Source organism: Anomaloglossus baeobatrachus, chromosome 3, assembly GCF_048569485.1.
Source record: "Anomaloglossus baeobatrachus isolate aAnoBae1 chromosome 3, aAnoBae1.hap1, whole genome shotgun sequence".
Taxonomy (NCBI): domain Eukaryota; kingdom Metazoa; phylum Chordata; class Amphibia; order Anura; family Aromobatidae; genus Anomaloglossus; species Anomaloglossus baeobatrachus.
In genome coordinates, this window is record NC_134355.1 from 596,333,718 (window position 1) to 596,356,853 (window position 23,136).

Genomic DNA, 23,136 nt, shown 5'->3' on the forward strand with positions numbered 1-23,136 from the left:
ACTCCGGCACACTACCCCAAAAAATGAGAAAAAAAACAAAGTCCTTGCGGTCACAAAACTTTTTTATTGGTGTATAAACAAAAGAGAAGTTAGTCCATCACAAGTCATGACGTTTCAACCTATTCGGCCTTCATCTGACCGGACTGTGTGGTTGTGTGAATTAGACTCGAAAGGTAAGTCACTCACTGGAGGTCTTGATATCGTATGTGCCCGGAGTTGGGTCTGTCCATCCGGGTGTATTTTTCGTTGGAGCTCACTATATTGCACCTCCGGCGTGTGACTTACCTTTCCCGTCTAATTCAGATGAAGGCTGAAGAGGTCAAAACGTCATGACTTGTGAAGGACTAACTTCTTTTTTGTTTGTACACCGATAAAAACGTTTTATGACTGCAAGGACTTTGTTATTTTTTCATTTTTTTGGGGTAGTGTGCCGGAGTTTTCTTACTATTGTAAAAATGTTGTTTTCTCCAGAGCACCTGTAAGGTGAGGCAGAGTCTTATTCTAATTTTAGCAAAAGAAGGCACCAACTCCTTGTTAATGCCTTTGCATTGATTATAAAGTGATGTCCTAAATGTTCCTGTAGGTGTTATGTGGAAGGTCCTAATACTTTTCTCTATATACTATATCTTAGAATTGGTTGTTTTTTTGCCCGTGCCTCCTCATCATGTGTAGGATTTGGATATTTGTGCAGTGAGTAACCAGAGATGCTTTGGCACAAATGCGAGCCTCCAGCCTTCTGCTTTTGATGTAATGCCAGTAAATATGTCCCAAATGATAACGCATCAGCTGGCATCTCACACATCATCATTACTATCAGGGGGCTGAAAAGATGGCGGAGAATCGAGCAGACATGCAGAAGTCAATGGTCGGGGCTTAGTACATTATGCACGCTAGACGTCTTAGCTGCACTTCATATTTATGCTACCGAACGGCCTTGAAAACTAAAGGAAGCATCTGTAATGAGCGATGTCAGGAAGAGAGAGATCTCAATAGTGGATATATGATCTCACTACAAAAGCTGGACGCCTTCCAGGCCGAATGCTGATCTTGCCCCACTTAGCCCCAGCTTGTCAAGATGTCGCAATGTCTTCCTATTCAGATTTGTGCTGCGACTTGTGTGAATTTAATTTCACTTAGCAACCAAGAAAAGGAAGATCAAAACAGCTCCTTAAGGCCTAGAAACACAAGGGGCCACATGCAGTGAGGAATATTATTCCAGGGGACCACTCCTTGGTCTGGGGGGGAATATTTGTCTTCTGGCATTGGGTTTTAAAGCTGTAGATAATACATTGCAGAAAGCTCGTGTTTATGGGATCATCGTGAAAATGATGGAATCTGCTTTATTTATTATTATTCACTAAGGAAATTGCACTAAATTCCAAAGTCCTGCAATCCCCCGCTGCCTTTCCTCCCCACTGATGGCTGTATGTCTGTAACACATACAAGACAACACAAATTTTTTCCGATGTATCATAATTGTACTCTGAAACTTCACCTAATCTGTAGCAGATCGGGGGACCATACCTTGAGGTGCCTGTGGGTGGGAAATTCCCAACTGAGTGATTGCCCAGTTGTCAAAAATGGCTAATTCTTGATCGTATTTTTTTTTTTTATTTGCTTAGGAGTATTAGTCTTCTTAATTATAAAAAAAAAAAATTCTACCCAACAGTTTTAGAGATATGGCCTTTTTTAGTGCAGATTTTATGGTCTTCCGTTGCGGGTGTGGATCTCAAGGTGAAGGTGCGTTCAGCCATCTGTATGAATAGGTCCAAGATTGGACTGCAATGCACAGACTGGCCGGTAGGTCTCTTGACCGAAGCGTGACTGCTTCATATATTTGTATGAAGCCGTCGCTTTCAAGACGGGAGACCTGCCGGCCAGGAAAAACTCCGGCACTCCGGCCAGTCTGTGCATTGTAGGTCAATGTATATAGACGTTGTGATACCAATGTGATATGACTGAAGAATGAGTGTGATTAGATAGGAATTCTAATCAAAAGATAGTGATTACAGGTCTTATTGATCCATCCAAGCTCAGTATCAGAGAGGCGTCTTCTGGTTGACCCGATTTCACCATGATGAAGAGTACGTGTTCGTAGGTCTTGAACAAACCACTATTATGAGGAAGGAACGCTTACAGTTCAACATATGCAGGAAACCAGTGGTTAGTTAGCAACATGTGTAGGAAACTAGCGATGTCAAATTCACAGCTCATTGCAACATATGCAGGAAACCAGTGGTCAGCTAGCACCATGTGTAGGAAGCTACTGGTGCCTACAGGAGCATGCGGTCAGGTTACATGACCATGACTCAGCAATCACATGCTGGTCACCAATTACAATACTCAGTGCACACGACAACCACAATGTACAAAGTTTGGTATAAAAATACAGGGCTTGCTCAGTGAGATAGGGACATTTCCAGGACGCTCAAGTGGATGCACTGCGCCTGTGATGCAGAGGCCGGGTTGTCTTCCTTCTCACTAATCGAGTCCCTCCAATGAGGAAGGAGTGCTACAGCATATGGTAATGTTGATGCATATTTCTGTTATTGTATAAGATTCTATGACTATAAAGTAGTGCTAATGCCTATGTACCATTGATTATTCATGTGCTATTAAAATAAATAATATCTTGCTATAAAGAATCTTAGTATTCGTGCCTGATTAGGATATCAGTGAGCGCTTAGTAAGTACGGGCTTTCAGCCCTTTTTAGGAGAATTTAGCAAGATAGATGTATGAATGCACCCCGATACTACAGAGTAACCTAAAGACACCACACCAGAGAATCCATGAGCCACGCTCTGTTGGTAATGACAAATATTGGCACCAAATAATAAAAAGACCCCTATCTCTATCAGGGGAGCAGGAGAAATAAAAAGATCAAACACTATTCACTTCTAATCTGATGACAGGTTCTCTTTAAAGTGGACATCCCATATAAGACTATTCATCATTTATCCACTGGAGGAGGATAAAACATGCCCGATCCTTGTTGTGAAAAGAACTTAATCTGCAGGTAAAGAGCTCAGTCAGCAGCTTTTTCTGCTTTCCTAATTGAGAGGACATGTATGCTCACCTGAACAGAGAGTGCATGTGCATAAGCATTTTGCTGACATTATGGAAAGTTTAATGCCGCCTTTAGTGGTCATACACGAGCTTTTAGAGCAGAAACTCTTCAAAACAACCCAAGTTTTGATTGGAGAGTCTCTGCTGGAGAAATTCCTCAAAAATAATTCATTTACCTAATAATACACTATGGGTGAAGTTGGTTGTCCTCAGCCAGATACCTCATTTATACTAATGGACCTCGATCTGAGCTGGCGATGTGCTGGTAACCTACTGCCAATCTTCCACCTTTCGTTTAGAGATTTTCATGTTAAAATTGGCCATTAAAAGGGCTGATGACAGCATCATGCTGCATAGAACAAGTTTCAGGCTGGGAATAATATTGGACAGTACTTTGGCTGTTAAGTAAAAATAGTACTATATGGCAGACGAGTCTGCAAGGGCCAAAGACACACTTTGTCAAATTTATTGACACCTTAACCGCCTGAACTAATTGCCTGGCAGCTGCTATCCTCCATGGTCTCCATACAGGCACATATATAGCCGGATCAGCAGTGTAAACCATCAAGTCTTCTCCTATGAGCATTGATCAATTCTAGCTACGAGTGTTGCTCTTCTTCTACTCCCAGTGATCGCATATATATTGCTCTGAAAAGTATTCATACCCCATTAAACTTTTTCACAATTTTTTCAAGTTACATCGACAAATGTATTTTATTGGGCTTTTATGTGTTATCCCAACATTAAGTAACTAGTATTTCTGAAGTGTAAAGACCACCTTTGGCTGCAATTACTACTGCAGGTCTTTAGGGATAGTCTGTACCAGCTTTGCACATCTAGAAGCTGAAAATTTTCTCTATTCATCTTTGTAAAATATCTGTAGCTCAGTGAGATTGGAGGGAGGCATCTGTGAACAGCAATTCACAAGTCTTGTCAGAGATGCTCAATGAGATTTAGGTCTTGACTGTGACTGGGCCATTCACACATGAATATGGTTTCATCTAAACCATCCATTGTAGCTCTGGCAGTATTTTTAGAGTCGTTTTCCTGCTGGAAGGTAAAACTATGACCAGTCTCAAGTCTTTTGCAGCCTCTAACGGGTTTCCCTCCAGGATTGCCCTGTATTTAGTTCTATCCATCTTCCCATCAACTTTGACCAGATTCCGTCCCTGCTGAAGAAATAAAATCTCCCCACAGCAGGATGCTGTCACCACCATGTTTGACGGTGGGGATGGTGTTTTAAGTGTGATGTGCAGTGTTGGTTTTCAGTCCCACACAGAGTTTTGCATTTCGCCCCAAAAGTTCTACTTTCCGTTCTCGTACAGAGCAACGTTTTCCAAACTGAACACAGCCATACATAAAATTATGATCAACCAGAAAAATCCCTCCAGCAGAGGTCTATTCCCTTACCCAAGAGTTAGTACTACACTTACAGAAGAGGGCTGCCCAATACAGCATCATCTTACATCTGAGTAATGTGTTGTCTGATCCACAATGCAGTCAGTGATCGGTTAGGTTAACTTCACGTAGTGGGAAACTTATCGAATTTGTCCCTTTAAACCCCAAACCAGGTGACAGGAGGCCTAATTCCCATTCTCTGGCACTGCTCTCTGCACAATGCTCTTTCCTCTGCTCCGCACTGTACTTGGCATGGCAGGATACACTTGTCTGCGCACAACAGGAAGCATGAAGGTTCCTGTAACACGAGAGCTGGAGAGCAACGTCTGCAGTGATTTCTCGGATCAGGATGCCAGGGGTCCGCTCCGTCCTTACAATGTGGAGTTAGTTGTCAGATATGACTACAAGTGTTTGCCATTAGCGTAATGCTCATTCCAGCGTTTCCATTATCTGTGCAAATGCAAAGTACAAAGTTTACGTCAAATCTTTTTAGACAGGTTTCTGGTAAATCTGGCTAACCAGTAAAAAAGGCACCGTGCCCCCGTTGGGTGTCTGCCAGCTTTCTAAGAGCTGTAAAAGGCAAATCTGCCAAGGCGTGGGGATGAATCACAGCAGGAGTTATGTGACCACCCCTGCCAGAACTGTAATGAAATGAAATATAGCTAAGACGCTAAATGGAACCTATCAGAGCCCCTGCCGTTACTGCGGATGTATTCATGCTAATTAGCTGATCTATGTGCTATAGGCTATATGTGCACGTTGCGTATTTGCATGCAGTTACGCTGCGATCTGCAGCGCAGCGTAACTGCATGCGTCCTGCGCCCCCAGCATAATCTATGAAGATTATGCAGGAGACGTGCGCACGTGGCGTATTAGATCGCAGCGCTTCAGCTGCTGCCCGAAGCGCGCGTTCTAAGAAGTGACATGTCACTTCTTTCCGTGCGCTCTGCCTGCAGCTCCCGCTCTGTCTATGGGAGGGGCTGCACTCAGAGCGCATGAAATGGGCTTTTTTTTCTTTTTCCATTACGGACTCTTTCTGCAGCGATTTGAAGCGCACATAGCCTTAACACTGCAATTCTGAACAATTAAATGTTTATTCCGCAGCATTACATATGCTAATCCAGCTAGTCCAGCAGGGTGTGTCTTCCCCTGGACTAGTCCTGCCTTGGATCCTCTAATCAGGACGCCCTGAGTGTGATTGATCGCCTGTATCATGGTCCTAACAGAGCAGGGATTGTATGCAGGGTGTCACTCATTCCCAGGGAGGTGTGATTAGAAAATCTAAGGCAGGACTTGTCCAGAGGAAGACATGCCCAGCCGGACTAGTCCTGCCTCATGAGCATATGTGACATTGCTGAATGAGTGTTACGGTACTTCTTTAAAAAGAAACTAGAAAGTTTTTCTCACCAGCAAGAAACTCCCCAGGTCATATCCAGCAACATGTACAACACAGTGATTGTCAACGAGGGCTCGGCACACAGGTGGCGGTGCTGAGCACAAGTAGAGAATATCCGTAGAAAAAAAAAAAAAAAGGAAGACTTTAGTGGCAAATCGCTAAGAACATAAGGACTACACCGGGCATACGGCGCTCCTATCGGCCAAAGCGGTTCTTGTGGCCTTGAGAAACTGGGTTTTCAGGTGAAAAAAAGCTTTTGGCCGTATGCTCCGTGCAATCATGATCTTATAAGTGCATGTCTCAAGGAGCGAGTGCTGCTTCTTTAAAGATTGCAGAATTACTAAAGCACAGAAATCATCTTATCAAAATAAAGAAATCCACACGCATGCCATTGGTTTAGTGGATGGGGAAAGTCAAGAAAACTGAAAAGTTAACTTTTAACTGGATTTTAAAATGGCAGAATAGGACAACCTCATGGCTTGTGGGATGGTGGGATATGGGGGAGGTGTATCATGTTGTGTAGATTCCTATTTTAAGCTTGGTTAAAGCCCCCATCACACACACGAGATCGCTAGCGAAATCACTCAAAAGTCACAGGTTTTGTGACGTATTAGCGACCTCACTAGTGATATCGCTGTGTGTGACAAGCAGCAGCGACCTGGCCCCTGCTGCGAGGTCGCTGATCGTTACAAAATGATCAGAACCATTTTTTGCCCGCTGTGCAGCACGAATCGGCGTGTTTTACGGCGGGAGACCAACGATCTGAATGTGCAGGGAGCCGGCGTCTGGCAGCCGGTCAGTGGCGGTACGCTGGTAACCATGGTACACATCGGGTAACTATGCAAAGTGCTTTGCATAGTTACCCGATGTGTAACCTGGCTACCAAGCACAGCGTCGTTACACGGGTCGCTGGTGGCTGGTCTCTGATCGCTGTGGAGATCTGCCTGATCGACAGCTCACCAGCGACCATGTAGCGATGATCCAGCGATCCCTGCCAGGTCAGATCGCTGGTCGGATTGCTGGAACGTCACTACGTGTGATGGGACCCTAACTGTCCATTATTTGTACTGCTTGTGTGTACATTGTATTGTCTGCAGGTAATCACCCCCTGTAATGCAAGGTTATAGCTTCTTGAAGTGCTTCTATCCCTAGGTGTGGGGGGAGGTGGGCCTGGAATCCACCTAACCTCTTTGCTTACCTGGGGTGATGAGTCAGTCTGTTTGAGAACTGGAAGAGAGAAGGATTGATCCTCTGGGAGAAGCTGAGACTTCTCAGAGAGACCTGGACATTTATCGCTGGACTAATTTTACCCTGTTTTGTGGATTATGCTATGGACCATTTGATTTGCTTGGAATAAATGCTCTTTGGATTGTTCATCCATTGATTGCTCTATTGATTGTGTGATATGGGAGAAGGACCCAGTCACAGCTTGCATTGTATAAAGATTTTGGTGGACTTAAAGGGTTATTCCCATCTCGAAGATCCTATCCCAATATTTAGTAGGTATAATAATAATAATAATAATATTAATAATAATATTAGCAAACACCTCCAAATAGAAATTTAGTATAGTTTTCCTGATATAGCCATGTCTCTTACCTCATGTGCAGGGCATTGCAGCTGAGCTATCCATGGATACAACCAAGAGCAACTAACTGTCACTATATTAGTGGTCGTAACCTTGGATACCTAAGCTGCAATGCCCTGCACATGAGGTAAGACACATGGTTATTTCAGAACAACTATACTACTTGGAGATATTTGCAAAAAATGATTATTACACCTACTATACATTAGGATAGGATCTTGGAGATAGGAATAACCCTTTAAGTTTGCTGTTAAAGAGGACTTTGTAAGCTCTCCTGTTTTAGCATATACTAGCTGTCCATGAAAACACCACATTAGGAGCACTTTTTCGTAGACCAAATCACTAGTGACGTTCCTCTACTGTTTCTCATAAGAATGCACGAATATATGGCCAAGTGGACATTAGAATTCTTGACTTTAAATTTTGATAGCTGGTCATCCAAAGTAGACTGATCTGGTTTTCCCTTGGCGATTTTAGTGGAATCTAAGTTTTATGGAGGAGTCCTGCTTCCTCATTGCAGATTTTGGTTGAAAGAAGGATCGAGCTCTCAATTTAAGATAGCAAGCCTTTTACTTTCAGATTTGTAAACTTGCCGCCAGAGGCATTGGTTGCCGCCAGAGGCACTGGGCAGTGGATTTACTCCCTTCTCCCCACTAAGAACACACAGTTGACTGGCGCAGCAATGAGATTGGAAAAGAGGGTTGTCGAGGGGAATGATCATTCTGTATATAGCTATCTGAAATGTATGGTGAAAGTTTATGGAGACTTGCAATTTACACGGAGAATGGTAACACCCAACTGGCGATTTCTATGATAAATAACAATTGTTGTAAAAAAATCTACAATGCAGAATTACTAATTCATGAAGGATGCAAGTATCTACTCAAAACTGGAGAAATGAGAGTAAAGCGGGCTTTACACACTGCGATATCGGTCCAGATATCGCTAGTGTGGGTACCCTCCCCCATCTGTTGCGCGACACGGGCAAATCGCTGCTCGTGCCGCACAACATCGCCCAGACCCGTCACACATACTTACCTGCCCGGCGACGTCGCTGTGACCGGCGAACCGCCTCCTTTCTAAGGGGGCGGTCTGTGCGGCGTCACAGTGACGTCACTGAGCGGCCGCCCAATAGCAGCGGAGGGGCGGAGCGGAGCGGGACGTAACATCCCGCCCACATCCTTCCTTCCGCATAGCGGCCGGGAGGCAGGTAAGGAGAGCTTCCTCGTTCCTGCGGTGTCACACGGAGCGATGTGTGCTGCCGCAGGAACGAGGAACAACATCGTTACTGCTGCAGTAACGATTTTTGAGAATGGACCCCCATGTCAGCGATGAGCGATTTTGCACGTTTTTGCAACGATGCAAAATCGCTCAACGGTGTCACACGCAACGGCATCGCTAATGCGGCCGGATGTGCGTCACCAATTCCGTGACCCCAACGAGTTCGCATTAACGATGTCTCAGCGTGTAAAGCCCCCTTTATTCTTAAAAATATCAAACTAAGCAGTGATCTATGCCGGGATCTCAGATAGGACGCACAGACCTGGTCAGTGTAGTGTTGCAGTCACACAACAGTCACATTGTTCCTCTGTGCAGATCATCTTCTCCAGTCAGCGTTCAGCCTTCCAGGAGGTTTGTCTACAAAAATGTCTCATTCGTAATCCTAAAAGATAAAAGAAAAAAAAAAAATAAAATATAAGAACCTACAGATGAGCTCACATACACCGTAAATGATATTTACATCACACACAATATCAGAAAGAAACAGAACAATGCCACAAATCCCATCAGAAAAGAAGGCGTAGGGTCTACAGACGTGCGTCAAATCTGGCCCATCACATATTACATGGCCCATGCTTACATCTGGACACAGAAGGACCCGCTCTCAACTTTCCCAGTACAGGAAAATGGAGAACAGGTCCTTCTGCAGGGAAGACCGCAACAGCCCAAGAGAAGGGTGCTATATTTGATCCTGAGCTCCACCGTGCACCTCCATCTATTCACAGGTGGTGAAACAATTCTGACAGCACCGCACTGCTCAGGGGCACAGCGAAGAGAGGGCTCCCCCACTGCCCGGGGGCACAGCTCACAGGGCTCCCCCCACTGCCATGGGGGCACAGCTCGGAGAGGGCTCCCCCCCACTGCCCGGGGGCACAGCTCACAGGGCTCCCTCCACTGCCATGGGGGCACAGCTCGGAGAGGGCTCCCTCCACTGCCATGGGAGCACAGCTCGGAGAGGGCTCTCCCCACTGCCCGGGGGCACAGCTCAGAGAGGGCTCCCCCCACTGCCAGGGGGCACAGCTCAGAGAGGGCTCCCCCCACCGCCCGGGGGCACAGCTCAGAGAGGGCTCCCCCCACCGCCCGGGGGCACAGCTCAGAGAGGGCTCCCCCCACCGCCCGGGGGCACAGCTCAGAGAGGGCTCCCCCCACTGCCCGGGGGCACAGCTCAGAGAGGGCTCCCCCCCACTGCCTGGGGGCACAGCTCAGAGAGGGCTCCCCCCCACTGCCCGGGGGCACAGCTCAGAGAGGGCTCCCCCCACTGCCCGGGGGCACAGCTCAGAGAGGGCTCCCCCCCACTGCCCGGGGGCACAGCTCAGAGAGGGCTCCCCCCACTGCCCGGGGGCACAGCTCAGAGAGGGCTCCCCCCCACTGCCTGGGGGCACAGCTCAGAGAGGGCTCCCCCCCACTGCCCGGGGGCACAGCTCAGAGAGGGCTCCCCCCCACTGCCCGGGGGCACAGCTCAGAGAGGGCTCCCCCCCACTGCCCGGGGGCACAGCTCAGAGAGGGCTCCCCCCACTGCCCGGGGGCACAGCTCAGAGAGGGCTCCCCCCACTGCCTGGGGGCACAGCTCAGAGAGGGCTCCCCCCACTGCCTGGGGGCACAGCTCAGACAGATGTTTTCAAAAATGAATCTAAAAATAGGACTAAGCACAGATCGCACAGAACTTCCACACCATTTTATGGATTGCTACAGCACAAGATCTAAAACATATAAATATAATAAAACGTATTTTCACCCACAATACTGGATTCAGTACTGCACATGCTGGGTGGTTTTAGCACTGAAATTAATGTACTTTTTTAAAAATCACATTTGCAGCTGGATTTTTCCGCCGTTTGGGCAAATTTCCATAGACTACATTTCTCTAAATGAGAAAATAAATCGCATTTTTCATTGGCAATAACGTATAGTTCTAGGTGCCCGCATACAGATCTGTGGCGATCGGCAGGACAATGGGCGATATGGTTTACTGTTCAGTTGGGAGAATACCACAGTGGAAAAGCTAGGTGACCGGCTTCTGCTTGTGTTGTCATCCAGCTTTTCCATAGTCCAAAATAGCAACGGCCTTTCTGCAGCAGCACATATTCATTACATGGACCTGCGTCATCTTTGCACTTGTGGACACATTTCACCTGGAATCCCGGCTCCATCATAGCCAGGCAAATCCTAATGCAAATAAAATGGCTTTAACGACTGTCGTACCCCCTCCCTCCCACCCGATGCCACACGTATGGCCAGAGCCAACTGGCACAGGATGAAGGGAGAAGTAGGTAAGTGTTAAATCCACAACCCAGGCCATGGAGAGAAGTGACTGACACAGAGCAGAGTATATTACCAGTCCTCCAGCAAATCACCACAAAATATATTCATGACGAACACTTGAGACGTGTCAACAACGTCTGACCTTAATCCGTCAACATGTAAGAGGCCTGAAGAAACAAAGGAGAGCGCGACAAAAATAATCACCTCTCTGTGATGACAGGCGAGAACCTGTGCCTTGTGGGGCAAACTGGGGCCTGGCCTTAAAAAAAAAAAAATGGCCCTGACGTGTGTGAGAGACATTAGAAACGAGCCCTGATCTGAACGGGACCAGAATACAAAGATTTTCTTTTTTGCATGTCAAATTAAGCTACAGTTATCATCTAGGCCTGTGCGCCAGAATATGGAAAACTTCCCATAATGCACATTTATGGTATATTTTCACTTTTTAAGGCCCTGTTCACACTAAAAAAAAAAAAATGGACTTTAAGAAAAATCTGCACCCTCTGCAAAAACCGCGGGTAAAATCACACCGCGTTTTTGCCGCGATTTGACAAGTTTTTGCGGCGTTTTTTTTACCATTATCTATGGCAAAAACCACAGGTACCTGCAGAAAAGAAGTGACATGCACATTAATTCCGCAGCGGAAATTCCGCGGGTAAATCCGCAAGTATAAAAAAAAAAAAAAAACGCAGTGTGCGCACAGCATTTTTTTTTTATACCCATAGGTTTTGCTGGGGAATGACTGCAGAAATGTCAGACACATTTTCTACAGCAAATCTGCGGTAAAATACGCAGCATGCGCACATAGCCCAAGACCAATATCCTTAGCAATGGCACAAGACTGGTTATCAGGTATGGATTGGACACCTATGGGGGCATTTTTATTCAGTTGGAATGTATACGTTTTTTTAGATTTTTTTTTCTTAAAGATTTCAGACCCTTTGCCTTCCGACGTCTACGTGCTGCAATGTCCATTGCTGGCTGCAGAATGAGTTAAGGGGATTCTCCAGTTTTCTGATAAAAGTCTGCAGTGACTATATGTACACTTCTGAATCCTGACAGTGTGCAGACTGTCAGGACTTTCTGCTATTACTGATGCCAGCGTGTAGTCACTTCCAGCCACATTCTCGCTAGGTGGACCTGGCATCTCCAAATACAAGTGAATTGAGAGATGTTGGGCACATCTAGTTGGCACGTGACCACATGTATGCAAATCTGTGACCAATCGCTCTAACTGGCAACACCGGAGAATCCTGACAGTATGCGGTGCACACCACATACTGTCAGGATTCAGAAGTCTGCAGTCCCAGATACTTACCAGAATATCGGACGACCGAGATTATATAACTCTAATCTTCCTTCTTGGCTCCTTTCAGATGATTTATGATTACTCAAAAAGTTGAGCTAAACTTTGTGGTTCTAATTCAGAAGAGAAGATCTCAGAAGAAAAACCGAATGTTTACACAATGTTTTGGTGTTTTTTTCAGGAAGGTTTTGAGCGGATCCACAAAAATTTAAACACCAGATGAAAATGTGCTCACAAAATGCTCCAAAAGAAGGTTATTCATTTTTATATAAGAACAACTCTCTGATCATACGGGCAGGCTTCTAAGAGGCTTATTAACCACTTCAAGTTTCTAAAAGCACAAAGGTTAAAAGATGTGATCTAACCATTCTTCAGACATTTTCTGCTTTGAAACACGCCTTACTTTTACAATATATAAACGCAACACACACACACACACACACACACACACACACACACACACACACACACACACACACAGACACACACACACACAGACACACACACACGCACACACACACACACACTTGTATTTAGGTCATACGGTTCTAGAGATATGGACCTTTTTATTCAGTGCTAATTTTTATGGTCTTTACCAATGGGGAATGAGTAAAGTAGTAATTATGCAAAGCCACCTAGAGAGCCCCATTTAATAAATGTGTCAAAAATTATTTAAAGCCAAATAACATAAATCCAAGGCAAATATTTACAGGTTAGGCTGCTTTCACACCTCTGGTTTTAGCAAAGCCGGCCAATGCGGCTCTAAAACCTATGCGGTGACAAAACCGCATCCTTTGCATAAGTTTTTTACATGCGGCCCATCCGGTTTTTGCCGCTTGCGGCACGCTACTGAGCATGCGCAGTGGAAAAAACGCATGCGGCGGCCGGATGTGGTGTACGCCGCAGGACGCCGCATGCGGCGTCCATAGGCATGCATTGCCAATTGCGCCGCATCGGCTGGATGCGTTTTTTTTTGCCGGACAAAAAAAACGTGCTAGGCAACGTTCCATCCGGCCGCCGCATCGGCTAAATCTGCCGCATGCGGCAAAAACCGGACGGAACGCAAGCCCATGCGGCACAATACGGCACTAATGTAAGTCTATGCAAAAAAAAAACGCAACCGGCGGCAAAAAAAACCCAAAAAACGGTTGCGTTTTTTCTGCAAAGCGCCAGATTGTGCCGCACAGGAAAAAACGGATGTGTGAAAGCAGCCTTAGCTAACTCACATATTGGAGCAAGTCCAGAGAAGAGCAACCAAGATGGTAGAAGGTCTGCAAACCATGTCATATGAAGAATGGCTAAAAACTAGGGATGTTTAGTTTGAAAAAGAGAAGGCTGAGTGGAGACTTAATAGCGGTCAACAAATATCTGAAAGGTGGTCACAGTGCAGAGGAAACTACCCTATTGTCATTAGCACAAGAAAGTACACGAAGCAATGGGATGAAACTTAAAGGAAGGAGATTCAGATTAGACATTAGGAAAAACTTTCTGAAAGTGAGGGCAGTCAGGGAGTGAAACAGGCGACCACGGGAGGTGATGAACTCTTCCTCAATAGAAATCTTCAAGCAGAAACTGGATAAACATATAGCTGGAATGGTTTTGGAAAACCTGCACTTGCAGGGGGTTGGACCCGATGGCCCTTGACGTTCCTTCCACCTTACCATTTTATGATAAGTGGCACTACAGTACTCCTTATTTCTGACAGCTAATTTGCATACAAAAAAAATATACCGACTATTGAAGTTAAATATTCCAAGTTTGTTGCAGGAAACCTCTTATTTACCCTTTTTCTGCACGCTGAGCCAACACCGCCACAAGGCAAAGAGTTAACGTTAGTAAGGGTGAACCTTAGAGGACTGGAAGTAACCATTGAAAATAAAGTGCACGTCAACATCCACCTCCTCTGACTATGGGTTTTCATCAATAGTAAAAAGATGGTCTCCAGGAGATTCACTCATGTACTACAGGTCTGGAAACAATTCATGATAAAATTGAAATACAAGCTTCACCCCAGTCCCCATGGACAACGCCACGGGTGTTTGGTTTTAGACAAGACCCTATGAGCCGTATAACTAAGAACAGACTGTGTTGGATGCCTCCTTAGCGCAGCATAAACTTTTCCATGATACATTTCGGAGTTTGAGCACGTTGCAGCCTGTCAGCAGCGATTGTGTCATTCCTCGCTGTTTTCCAAAGCAAACAAGTGTTGTGCGCTCTGTCAGGAGGAAGCTCGGCATGTTGACTCGGATGATGTCAGCCGTGGCCGAGCACACATTCCAGATTCTGTATGTATAGAAGTGACGTCATTAACTTTCAATTGTTCCCAGATGACAGGAAAGTCTTCCGCCCTATAACCCGTCCACTTCTCACTTCGGGGAGACGTTCACTTTAAAAAGAACCAATAATACAGTGTAGAATTAATAAAGCCAACAGCAAGAAAAAGGCATTCCCCAAATGCTGCACGCTTGGATGACAGATCACTTAGGCTGTGTGCGCACGTTGCGTTTTTTTCATGCGTTTACAACTGCATGCGTTGTGCTTCCCCAGCAAAGGCTATGAGAAGTCGGCAAATTCCATGCACACGTTGCGTTTTTAAAAGCAGCAATTTGGATGCCAAATATATAAAATAAAAAAAAAGCAACGTCACTTCTTTTGTGCGTTTTGGATGCTTTTCCCACTCTGTCTATGGTAGAGCAAGCATCCAGGACGCATCCAAACTGAATCAAAATGCATCCAAAATGTAGCGTTTTGGATGCGTTGTGAAACGCACATGCAGTGACAAAACGCTGCAGAATGTGTGTCAAGCCAGAACGCAACGTGCGCACATACCCTTAGCCTTTGTGCTCACGGGAGATTAAACCTGCGGTTTTATCCGCAGAAAATCCGCTCATTTTCTTGATTTTCCAGATAAATCCGCAGGTTTTTGCACGCACAGACACTCCCCATATTATCCTATGGGACATGGGGAGTGCTGTGTTCATCCTGCGGATGTCCCGCAGTCACACGTAATTGCATGACAATTCTTTCTGCGGAATTACCTGCGGAAATACTGGCTTTCCACTACGGAGATGGGGCCAGGAATGTCCGCAGGTTTACCGCAGCTATTTCGCTGTACTACCGCAGCTATGAATAGCTGCAGATTCCGGCGAGCAGCTGCGGGAAACCTTCGGCCGTACCTGCGGATATATCCACAGGTGCAAGCTCCCGTGGGCACATAGCCTTAGTGTCGCATTCATGCCTTTGGCAAGACTTTCAACATTATTCTCAAGATTGGGAAGAAAGGGGTATTGACAAAGGGGCCAATAAGGTAAAAAAAAAATAATAATATAACAGACTTTACATCCACTGAAATCTGTTACATCTATCATAATATTTCGGAGGTGGCCCTATGTTGTTCATACACTGGCTGGAGTCACATTAGCGTATGGCAACCGATGCAAGCGTGCCTGATCTGGTCTCCAGATGGCAACTTTTGTGAGTAGCTTCACACAGACGAGCAGGTCCAGATGTGCATATACTTGTATTTCGGGTTTAGAGATAAATTAGAGGACCAACCACCAGGATTTTGCTATATGAGGTAAAGGCAGTGCCATACAGGCAGTAAGATGCTGAATCCAGGCATACTTGTTATACAAAGATGTGATACTTGGTTGATTGAATATCTGTAATCAAAGTTGCAGAAAAGCACTGCACTTTGATTGACGGGTGCAACATGGGTGGGTCAGGTCCTCGCACATACTCCTCCTCCGGCGTCCTCCTGGCTTGCCCCTTTTTCTTTATTTTAATATTGTGCTATTGCTGTTGCTGGCAGCGTGTGCACATTGCCACTGTACTCGGGTCTCCAGAAAAATGGAAGTGGAGTCAGCATATGAGTGTACCGCAATCTCTGGAGCTATTTTACTGAAAACACTGCGGTGAAGACCATGAGATGCATCGATACGTGTGTAGATTTTTTATTTATTTTTTTACATCTGCATACTCGCCAGTGTTTCTCAGTCTTCACAGCATTGTGTTCAGAGATCGCTGTATGCACATGTGCGGACTCCTCCGCCATTTTAATTAGTACTGTGACTACTGTGGCAATGCGCATGTGCTGCCAACAGAAGCGATAGTGGAGCAATATTCAAATAATGAAAAGGGGTCATGCCAAGAGGACGCCGGAGGAGGAACACACACGAGGACCCAACCCACAAAGACCCGCCCATGTTGCACCTGTTAATCAAAGTGCAGTGCATTTCTGCAACTTTGATTACAGATATTTAAATCAACCAAACATCGGATCTTTCTATAACAGGTATGCCTGGATTCAGCATCTTACTGCCTGTTTGCCACCGCATTTACTTTATACAGCAAAATCCTGCTGGCTGGTCCTCTTTAAGTAGGATAATCTAGAGACTGAATGATACTACCAGGTGGGATTTCTATGGAAAAGCTTTGGTTATCATACTGGTAATGAGGCTTTGGGTGTCACTACTTTCAGGTGGTCGAAACCAAGGATGTCACTACTCCACAGCGATGTTTGGTGAGGGCAGGATGTGAACATTTTTTCCACCACAAATGTTGGTCATAGCCAAAGTCTCAGTTTGGGTGTATGAAGTTTCATAGTTTTAAGGTTTAAGGTAGACTCAAGTCCATCAATTCAACCCATAGCCTAACATGTTGATCCAGAGGAAGGCAAAAACACCATGGGGCAGACAGTAAGCTCCATATTAGAGGAAAAAAAATCCTTCCCAACTACCTACGGCAATCAGATTAGTTCCCTGGATCAACGCCCAATCCCAGAATCTAGTGCACATAGCCGGTAATATATTTTTCAAGAAAGGCATCCAGGCGTCTCGAATTTTAGCAATGAATGAACCATTACAACATCATGTGACAGAGAGTTCCATAGTATCACTGCTCTTAGAGTAAAGAATCTGCATCTGTGATTATGATTAAGCCTTCTTTCCTCTAGACGTAGAGGATGCCCCCTTGTCCCCGTCAAAGGCCTAAGTTTAAAACGATCAATAGAAAGGTCTCTGTACTGTCCCCTCATCATATATTTGTACATTGTAATAAGATCACTCCTAAAGCCTTCGTTTTTCAAAAAGGAATAACCCGTCTTTTGTATTGCAATCTAACAATTCCCTTAATAACCTTGGTCGCTCTTCTCTGCACTCGCTCAAGTTCAACTATGTCCTTCTTACACACTGGAGACCAAATTGTAAACCGTATTCTAAGTGTGGACGCACTAGTGACTTGTATAGGGGCAAAACTATGTTCTTCTCATGAGCATCTATCCCTCTTTTATTGCATTAATAAGACATATTGCATTTTATAAGTCTTGGCAGCAGCTGCCCGACACTGGTCAGTAAAGTTGAATTTGCCGTTCACCCATACACCCAAGTCTTTTTCAGTGCCAGTTTTACCCAGTGTTTTACAATTAAGTACATAGTTATACATTTTATTTCCTCTGACCAAGGGCATGACCTTACATTTATCCACATTAAACTTCAACTGCCATTATTCAGTACAAGCCTCCAGCTTACATAAATCCTTCTGTAACAATAAATGATCCTCCTCTGTATTGATTACCCTATAGAGTTTAGTATCATCTGCAAATATTGAAATTCTACTCTGTATGTCCCCTACAAAGGTCATTAATAAAAATGTTAAAAAGAAGAGGGCCCAATACTGACTTACAGTGGGAACGGAAAGTATTGTGACCCCTTTTAATTTTTCCCTTTTTGTTTAATTGCAGCCATTTGGTAAATTCAAAATAGTTCATTTTTTTCTCATTAATGTACACACTGCACCCCATCTTGACAGAAAAAAAAACAAAATGTAGAAATGTTTGCAAATTTATTATACAAGAAAAAAATGAAATTTCACATGTCATAAGCATTTAGATCCTTTGCTCAGTATTGAGTAGAAGCACCCTTTTGAGCTAGTATGGCCATGAGTCTTCTTGGGAATGATGCAACAAGTTTTTCCACACCTGGATTTGGGGATTCTCGGCTATTCTTCCTTGCAAATTCTTTCCAGTTCTGTCAGGTTGGATGGTGAACATTGGTGGACGCCATTTTCAGTTCTCTCCAGAGATGCGCAGTTGGGTTTAGGTCAGCGCTCTGGCTGGGCCAGTCAAGAATGATCACAGAGTTGTTCTGAAGCCACTCCTTTGTTATTTTAGCTGTGTACTTAGGGTCATTGTCTTGTTGGAAGGTGAACCTTTGGCAAAGTGAGGTCTAGAGCACTTTGGAAGAGGTTTTCTTACTAAATTTTCTTACTAGGTGTTCTAGGCTACATTCATCTTTCCTTCAACTGCAACCAGTCGTCTTGTCCCTGTAGTTTAAAAACACCCCCATAGCATGATGCTGCCACCACCATGTTTCACAGTTGGGATTGTATTGGGCAGGTGATAAGCAGTGTTCGGTTTTCTCCACACATACCACTTAGAATCATCATCAAAAAGTTGTAGCTTTGTCTCATCAGACCAGAGAATCTTACTTCTCATAGTCTGGGAGTCCTTCATGTGTTTTTTGCAAACTCTATGCGGGCTTTCATATGTCTTGCACTGAGGAGAGGCGTCCGTTGGGTCACTCCCATAAAGGCCCAACTGGTGGAGGGATGCAGTGATAGTTGACTGTGCAACTTTCTCCTTTCTTCCTACTGCTTCTCTGGAGCTCAGCCACAGTGATCTTTGGGTTCTTCTTTACCTCTCTCACCAAGGCTCTTCTCCCACGGCTGCTCAGTTTGGCTGGATGACCAGGTCTAGAAAGAGTTCTGGTGATCACAAACTTCTTCTATTTAAAGATTATGGAGGCCACTGTGCTCTTAGAAACCTTGAGTACTGCAGAAATTCTTTTGTAACTTTGGCCAGATCTGTGCCCGTCTCTGAGCTTCTTGAGCAGTTCCTTGACCTCATGATTCTCATTTGGTCTGACATGCACTGTGAGCTCTGAGGTCTTATATAGACAGGTGTGCCCCTTTCCAAATCAAGTCCTATCAGTTTAATTAAACACAGCTGGACTCCAATGAAGGAGTAGGACCATCTCAAGGAGGATCACAAGGAAATGGACAGCATGTGACTTCAATATTTACACTAGAAGTCCCAGAGAGCGGTCATTTAACATCTCTACCTTTGGAACCCAGAGACAGGTGGAATGACCTGAAGGATTTTAGCAAACATCCTATAAAATCATAGTCTTTTGTTCTGTAATTAAGGCCATTATTGTCGCACCACAGGAGGTTGTTGTTTTCCATTGAGTTTAGCCATTTAATTTCTAGTTAGTTCTATTCAGTGTATTGTATTTGGTCATTTGACCCTCTTTCGGGACTTAAGGGGGGGGGTGCTCGAAATTTCTGGGATTTCTAGTGTTAAAGTGTCTGAACAACGACTCTGAATACTTGTGACCATGTGATATTTCAGTTTTACTTGTTTAATAAAATTTGCAAAAAGTTCTACATTTCTGGGTTTTTTTCCGTCACGATGGGGTGCAGAGTGACCAGAAGAAAAATTAACTTTTTTTTTTTAAATTTACCAAATGGCTGCAATGAAACAAAGTGAAAAATTTAAAGGGGTCTGAATACTTTCCGTACCCACTGTAACCCAGTCAGAGTGTGTTCCATTATTAAACCCTGTCACTCAGCCAATTCTTAACTCATATTCCGATCATTGTATCTACAAACATTTTGTGTGGCACAGTATCAAACGCCTTTGAAAAGTCCATATAGACTGGTCCAGTCAGGAACTTCCCTCCTCAGCCAGAAGCTGATGAGAAAAGGACCGATCCCTCATAAACCCAAGTTGATACTGGGTCATGAGGTTTTTTTTCCAGATACTCCAGGATGGCATCTCTTAGAAAACCTGCAAGGGTTTTACCCACAGTAGAAGTTAAACTTACCAGCCTATAAATTTCCAGTCTCAAATTTTGCCCCCCTTTTGAATATTAGCACATTTGCTATGGGACAGTCCAGTGGTAGACGCTGTTATTATGGAATGTGTAAAGATTAAAAATAATTGTCTGTGTATCACCATACTTTATTTCTGCAAGCCGCGATTGCCTACGATATGCAGAGAGTCCGTCATATCCACCAGAGCTGTACGTGATGAGTACGAGGTACACATGTGCAGCACATGGCATCCAATAACACTACTAATAAAAAGCAGACTAAGAAGCAGCACGTTTCCTAGAAGTCACATAAGGCAGCCGCGGGGCACTTGCTGCAGCACACGTCAGGCTGGATTCACTTCTTTGCCTCCCACCCATTCTCCCTCCTAGCCCAGGCTTGGCATCTGGAGCCACAAAGGGGGCAATGTGTGAATGGCTCTCTGGGTCCCTCCTTCATTCATCCAGAGAACAAAGGAAAGCTGTGTTGTAAAGTAACATTTCCTCCGAGAAGTCCGCCCTCACATTATTTCATGCTGCTGTGGCAGACTGTGGGCATCTCACGCTGGGCCACGAATGCCTTGTAACCTTTGATTCATGAAGGAGGAACAGATTAGTCAGTAGGGGTAAAGAATTGTTTAAATTAACAATCTACAAATTAACATTAGAGGACTTTAATGATACAACGTCGATTTCCATATGTTAGAATAAACTGTGGAAAAGAGAAGCGCAAATAGGGTCTTACCCCGGTAACAATGGGGGAAAAGAAAGAGATGGTGTTACTCACCTATAGGGGTTGTGAAAGTCACAACTCCTATAACCGCGTGTATGTTGATAAATCCAAGTCCCGGCAGCAGTCCCTCGGTAAACAGATAACAGAGAGCAGTAGATGGAGGGTTTCCCAGCCGCGCCAAAGACCAGCCAATTTAAAGTAGTAGATTAATGTTGCTTTTTATTCCATATACAGGTCAACGCGTTTCGGAAGGTACCCCTTCTTTCTTCAGGACCAACAGGCAAGAAAACATCAAATCTGCACCTGTGTTTGTGCTGTGTATGAGGTTCCCTGAGTCATTGTCTGGCCAGACAATGACTCAGGGAACCTCATACACAGCACACACACAGGTGCAGATTTGATGTTTTCTTGCCTGTTGGTCCTGAAGAAAGAATGGGTACCTTCCGAAACGCGTTGACCTGTATATGGAATAAAAAGCAACATTAATCTACTACTTTAAATTGGCTGGTCTTTGGCGCGGCTGGGAAACCCTCCATCTATTGCTCTCTGATTTCCATATGTTGGAAGAAAATGGCTGTCAAGGTGTCGTGGCTTACAAGTGACAAGGCGACTGCTTCACATGGCCGCGAAAGCTACGCGTCGTTACATACTGAAAGTGGACAACCGAAAACATGCTGCCCCCATTCCCCATATTTTATTATTATATTATACACTAGCTGTAGTACCCGGGCGTTGCCCGGGATAGTAACTGTCTGTCTCTCTCCCAGTCTCTGTCTGTGTCTATGTCTCTCTCTACCCCTGGCCTGTCTCTTTGGCCGGCCTGTCTCTCTCCCCCCCGGCCTGTCTCTTTGGCCGGCCTGTCTCTCTCTCTCCATTCGTCTCCCCACTGACATCTTATTACCTCACACATAAGCTTCTTATACTAACAATTTATTTTGTTCCTATAGCAACCACTGACAGTTGCTATTAATAGCCTGTAGCTGCCACCTTAACTCAGTTTAATGGAGGCAGAATTTTGGAGAGTAACTAAAGCGCGGGGTTACATTTTCCCATCAAAACAGTCTATGACGTTCCCTGGGTCACATGAGGCGTCTGTGCTAAATTTCTTGATTGTAAATGCGACGGTGTGGATTCCTTTAGAGGACATACATACACACACTCAGCTTTATATATTAGATATATAATATTATATATATTAAAATATGGGGAATGGGGGCAGCATGTTCTCTATATACAGAATACACCATGTTTTCCCAAAAGTAAGCCATCCCCCAAAAATAAGCCCTACCTTGATTTTTAGGTATTATTGGGAGTAGGCTTTAATTATAAGCCCTACTCCAAAAATAAACCCTAGTTAGTCAGTGCCTACAACGCTAGGTTATGTCACTAAGAGAGAAACGTAATGCTGGAGGAACTGGAATAGGCATAATGTAGTTCTCAAATCGTCCTTCTGCTTCAGAGTCTCGCCTCCTAGTCGCTACTGTGCTGTGGTGTGGGCTGGCTGCCACTCAAGTCCCACCTCCCAAATGCTGCCTCCTGGGTCCCGCCTCCCGGCCGCTGCTGTGCTATGGTGTGGGCTGGCTGCCACTCCAGGGTCCCACCTCCGGCTTCCCAAAGCAAGTAAGGCTTAAGGTTACTAACCCTAAAACTGGCCATACACTTTCAAGATAAATTGAAGCATAAATGTGTGATTGTTGTTCATGGAATAAAAATAAGATCTTCCCCAAAAATAAGCCCTAGCCCCTTTTTTTCAAAACAAAAATACAAGACCCTGTCTTATTTATGGAAAAACACAGCATATCGGAACGGTGGCTCAGTGGTTAGCACTGCAGTCTTGCAGCGCTGGGGTCCTGGGTTCAATTCCCACCAAGGACAACATCTGCAAGGAGTTTGTATGTTCTCCCCGTCTTTGCGTGAGTTTCCTCCAGGTTCTCTGGTTTCCTCCCACACCTCAAAAAACATACTGATTGGGGCTCGCAATCTAAAGTCCCTATGGGGACAGTGTTGTTGATGTATGTAAAGCGCTATGGAATTAATGGCGCTATATAAGTGAATAAATATTATATTATTACATACATTTATTTACACCCCTTTCTCTCACTCTGCTCCTCCCCATCTACTTTCCATAGACTCAAATAGGAAAAGCAAATGAGAAGTTCATTAAACAGGGGTATGTAGAGAGGTGGCTCATAAGTGGAGAAAGAAGTAGATTTCGCTTAGAAGATATACTACAAAAT

General features: G+C 44.7%; 1 protein-coding gene across 2 annotated transcripts in view; it reads right to left on the reverse strand.

Moving 5' to 3' along the window:
• PPP2R3A (protein phosphatase 2 regulatory subunit B''alpha) overlaps positions 1–23,136 on the reverse strand; it is a 312,931-nt gene that overhangs the window by 219,798 nt on the left and 69,997 nt on the right. For both annotated transcript variants that reach the window (XM_075341038.1, XM_075341037.1), the window contains exon 2: positions 8,993–9,112. The gene's annotated coding sequence lies outside the window, so the exon portion shown is untranslated. The remainder of the gene's footprint in view (positions 1–8,992; positions 9,113–23,136) is intronic.